We start from the raw sequence: 6000 nt of genomic DNA on the forward strand, positions 1-6000 counted from the left end.
TTGGGCATCGCTGCACTCAATCTCTTCCACTTCTGGGGCAGGGCTAGGTGGATGGCCCTGGGAAACCCTGCTGACAGAGTCCTCAAAAAGAATAAGAGACTGCTGTATGGCTTGGGGCTCAGACTGCTTGCCTGATTTGCAAGGGGGTGAGGTGAAAGACGGTTGGACATTGGCTGCAGGTGCCAACTCTGACCTTTCTGCAGTAGACTGGGTGGGAGACAATGTGAAGGAACTGGAGGCACTGTCAGCAGCAAACCAATCTACTATCGCCTCTCTGTGTTCTGGCCTCATCACTTCTAGAGGCGTATGATGCCCTACCAAATACTGCTGCAGGTTCTGTCGCCTACTCACACTTGAGGAAGGTGTTTCACTTGTGCGTGTAGCTGGCACAGATCGACCACGTCCTCTCCTTGCAACAGGAGCTCTAGCAGCAGCACCACGACCCCGGCCACGGCCCCTATTTGACGCTCTCCTCATATTTCTGAAATTTAAGATCTTGCCCTAGAAAGGTCTTTATTGAATAGCAGAACAAAAGAACAACAGTATCGCACGGTGAATAGCGGAATAGGATAAAAAACTGTGTATCTCACACGTACAAACACAGACTAGGCCCGATTAAATTTTTTCTTACCCTAAAGGGAGGATGAGGAAGAGGAGTATGGAACAGGCAGCACCCTCAAATCTTCAGAAGTATGAGATGAACCTCAAAAACTTGGAAAGGTGGATCTCACACGTACCGACACAGACTATTCCGCAATTTAATTGATCCCCAAAGGTTTTTATTGAATAGCGGAATAGGAAATATGATCAAAAAAAGTGTATGTATCTCACACGTACAGAAGCACACTAGGCCCCAATTACTATTGTTTGTACACCTAAAAGGATGGAGGAGGAGGAGGAGGAGTATGGAACAGGCAGCACCCTCAAAGCTTCAGAAGTATGAGATGAACCCCAAAAACTTGGAAAGGTGTATCTCACACGTACCGACACAGACTATTCCGCAATTTAATTGATCCCCAAAGGTTTTTATTGAATAGCGGAATAGGAAATATGATCAAAAAAAGTGTATGTATCTCACACGTACAGAAGCACACTAGGCCCCAATTACTATTGTTTGTACACCTAAAAGGATGGATGAGGAGGAGGAGGAGTATGGAACAGGCAGCACCCTCAAAGCTTCAGAAGTATGAGATGAACCCCAAAAACTTGGAAAGGTGGATCTCACACGTACCGACACAGACTATTCCGCAATTTAATTGATCCCCAAAGGTTTTTATTGAATAGCGGAATAGGAAATATGATCAAAAAAAGTGTATGTATCTCACACGTACAGAAGCACACTAGGCCCCAATTACTATTGTTTGTACACCTAAAAGGATGGATGAGGAGGAGGAGGAGTATGGAACAGGCAGCACCCTCAAAGCTTCAGAAGTATGAGATGAACCCCAAAAACTTGGAAAGGTGGATCTCACACGTACCGACACAGACTATTCCGCAATTTAATTGATCCCCAAAGGTTTTTATTGAATAGCGGAATAGGAAATATGATCAAAAAAAGTGTATGTATCTCACACGTACAGAAGCACACTAGGCCCCAATTACTATTGTTTGTACACCTAAAAGGATGGAGGAGGAGGAGGAGGAGTATGGAACAGGCAGCACCCTCAAAGCTTCAGAAGTATGAGATGAACCTCAAAAACTTGGAAAGGTGGATCTCACACGTACCGACACAGACTATTCCGCAATTTAATTGATCCCCAAAGGTTTTTATTGAATAGCGGAATAGGAAATATGATCAAAAAAAGTGTATGTATCTCACACGTACAGAAGCACACTAGGCCCCAATTACTATTGTTTGTACACCTAAAAGGATGGAGGAGGAGGAGGAGGAGTATGGAACAGGCAGCACCCTCAAAGCTTCAGAAGTATGAGATGAACCCCAAAAACTTGGAAAGGTGGATCTCACACGTACCGACACAGACTATTCCGCAATTTAATTGATCCCCAAAGGTTTTTATTGAATAGCGGAATAGGAAATATGATCAAAAAAGGTGTATGTATCTCACACGTACAGAAGCACACTAGGCCCCAATTACTATTGTTTGTACACCTAAAAGGATGGAGGAGGAGGAGGAGGAGTATGGAACAGGCAGCACCCTCAAAGCTTCAGAAGTGTGAGATGAACCCCAAAAACTTGGAAAGGTGGATCTCACACGTACCGACACAGACTATCCCGCAATTTAATTGATCCCCAAAGGTTTTTATTGAATAGCGGAATAGGAAATATGATCAAAAAAAAGTGTATGTTTTTCACACGTACAGAAGCACACTAGGCCCCAATTACTATTGTTTGTACCCCTAAAAGGATGGATGAGGAGGAGGAGGATGAAACAGGCAGCACCCTCAAATCTTCAGAAGTATGAGATTGTGTTCACTGTACCCCACAAAGATTGTGTTCACTGTAATCCACAAAGATTGTGTTCACTGTACCCCCCAAAGATTTTGTTCATTGCACCCCACAAAGATTGTGTTCACTGTACCCCACAAAGATTTTGTTCACTGCACCCCACAAGGATTGTCTTCACTGCACCCCACAAGGATTGTATTCACTGCACCCCACAAAGATTGTGTTCACTGTACCCCACAAAGATTGTGTTCACTGCACCCCAAAAGGATTGTCTTCACTGCACCCCACAAAGATTGTGTTCACTGTACCCCACAAAGATTGTGCTCACTGTACCCCCCAAAGATTTTGTTCACTGCACCCTACAAGGATTGTCTTCACTGCACCCCACAAGGATTGTCTTCACTGCACCCCACAAAGATTGTGTTCACTGTACCCCACAAAGATTGTGTTCACTGCACCCCAAAAGGATTGTCTTCACTGCACCCCACAAAGATTGTGTTCACTGTACCCCACAAGGATTGTCTTCACTGCACCCCACAAGGATTGTCTTCACTGCACCCCACAAAGATTGTGTTCACTGTACCCCACAAAGATTGTGTTCACTGCACCACAAAAGGATTGTCTTCACTGCACCCCACAAAGATTGTGTTCACTGTACCCCACAAAGATTGTGTTCACTGTACCCCACAAAGATTTTGTTCACTGCACCCCACAAAGATTGTGTTCACTGTACCCCACAAAGATTGTGTTCACTGCACCACAAAAGGATTGTCTTCACTGCACCCCACAAAGATTGTGTTCACTGCACCCCACAAAGATTGTGTTCACTGTACCCCACAAAGATTTTGATCACTGCACCCCACAAGGATTGTCTTCACTGCACCCCACAAGGATTGTCTTCACTGCACCCCACAAAGATTGTGTTCACTGTACCCCACAAAGATTGTGTTCACTGCACCCCAAAAGGATTGTCTTCACTGCACCCCACAAAGATTGTGTTCACTGTAATCCACAAAGATTGTGTTCACTGTACCCCACAAAGATTTTGTTCACTGCACCCCACAAGGATTGTCTTCACTGCACCCCACAAGGATTGTCTTCACTGCACCCCACAAAGATTGTGTTCACTGTACCCCACAAAGATTGTGTTCACTGCACCCCAAAAGGATTTTCTTCACTGTACCCCACAAAGATTGTGTTCACTGTACCCCACAAAGATTGTGTTCACTGTACCCCCCAAAGATTTTGTTCACTGTACCCCCCAAAGATTTTGTTCACTGCACCCCACAAGGATTGTCTTCACTGCACCCCACAAGGATTGTCTTCACTGTACCCCACAAAGATTGTGTTCACTGTACCCCACAAAGATTTTGTTCACTGCACCCCACAAAGATTGTGTTCACTGCACCCCAAAAGGATTGTCTTCACTGCACCCCACAAAGATTGTGTTCACTGTACCCCACAAGGATTGTCTTCACTGCACCCCACAAAGATTGTGTTCACTGTACCCCACAAAGATTTTGATCACTGCACCCCACAAGGATTGTCTTCACTGCACCCCACAAGGATTGTCTTCACTGCACCCCACAAAGATTGTGTTCACTGTACCCCACAAAGATTGTGTTCACTGCACCCCAAAAGGATTGTCTTCACTGCACCCCACAAAGATTGTGTTCACTGTAATCCACAAAGATTGTTTTCACTGTACCCCACAAAGATTTTGTTCACTGCACCCCACAAGGATTGTCTTCACTGCACCCCACAAGGATTGTCTTCACTGCACCCCACAAAGATTGTGTTCACTGTACCCCACAAAGATTGTGTTCACTGCACCCCAAAAGGATTTTCTTCACTGTACCCCACAAAGATTGTGTTCACTGTACCCCACAAAGATTGTGTTCACTGTACCCCCCAAAGATTTTGTTCACTGTACCCCCCAAAGATTTTGTTCACTGCACCCCACAAGGATTGTCTTCACTGCACCCCACAAGGATTGTCTTCACTGTACCCCACAAAGATTTTGTTCACTGCACCCCACAAAGATTGTGTTCACTGCACCCCAAAAGGATTGTCTTCACTGCACCCCACAAAGATTGTGTTCACTGTACCCCACAAGGATTGTCTTCAGTGCACCCCACAAAGATTGTGTTCACTGTACCCCACAAAGATTTTGATCACTGCACCCCACAAGGATTGTCTTCACTGCACCCCACAAGGATTGTCTTCACTGCACCCCACAAAGATTGTGTTCACTGTACCCCACAAAGATTGTGTTCACTGCACCCCAAAAGGATTGTCTTCACTGCACCCCACAAAGATTGTGTTCACTGTAATCCACAAAGATTGTGTTCACTGTACCCCACAAAGATTTTGTTCACTGCACCCCACAAGGATTGTCTTCACTGCACCCCACAAGGATTGTCTTCACTGCACCCCACAAAGATTGTGTTCACTGTACCCCACAAAGATTGTGTTCACTGCACCCCAAAAGGATTTTCTTCACTGTACCCCACAAAGATTGTGTTCACTGTACCCCACAAAGATTGTGTTCACTGTACCCCCCAAAGATTTTGTTCACTGTACCCCCCAAAGATTTTGTTCACTGCACCCCACAAGGATTGTCTTCACTGCACCCCACAAGGATTGTCTTCACTGTACCCCACAAAGATTGTGTTCACTGTACCCCACAAAGATTTTGTTCACTGCACCCCACAAAGATTGTGTTCACTGCACCCCAAAAGGATTGTCTTCACTGCACCCCACAAAGATTGTGTTCACTGTACCCCACAAGGATTGTCTTCACTGCACCCCACAAAGATTGTGTTCACTGTACCCCACAAAGATTGTGTTCACTGTACCCCCCAAAGATTTTGTTCACTGCACCCCACAAGGATTGTCTTCACTGCACCCCACAAGGATTGTCTTCACTGCACCCCACAAAGATTGTGTTCACTGTACCCCACAAAGATTGTGTTCACTGTACCCCACAAAGATTTTGTTCACTGCACCCCACAAAGATTGTGTTCACTGCACCCCAAAAGGATTGTCTTCACTGCACCCCACAAAGATTGTGTTCACTGTACCCCACAAGGATTGTCTTCACTGCACCCCACAAGGATTGTCTTCACTGCACCCCACAAAGATTGTGTTCACTGTACCCCACAAAGATTTTGTTCACTGCACCCCAAAAGGATTGTGTTCACTGCACCCCAAAAAGATTGTGTTCACTGCAGCCCACACACAGAAAAATGGATGTGGATCACTGACACCTGCCTATCTCCTATCCCACACCACACAGCAATATCAATTGTAGTTTGTAGAACACACTGACCCTATAATTCAGCAGACTCTATCCCTAAAATGCCTACAACTCGCCCTGCCTAAACACTCCGACCTGACCCTAAATTCTATCCGGACACCAATTCGTTTTCCCTGCCTGTCTTTCCCTAATCAGCAGCCAGCACGTATGTGTGCTCTGTCCCTGAGCTAAGCAGCAGAATGACGCCGCTGCGGCTGCCTCGAACTTATAAAGACTTGGTCACATGCTTCAGACGGCCAATCACAGCTACTCATACATTTGCAGGCATGGCTGG

This window comes from Pelophylax lessonae (assembly GCF_965119305.1).
Source record: "Pelophylax lessonae genome assembly, chromosome: 3".
Taxonomy (NCBI): Eukaryota; Metazoa; Chordata; class Amphibia; order Anura; family Ranidae; genus Pelophylax; species Pelophylax lessonae.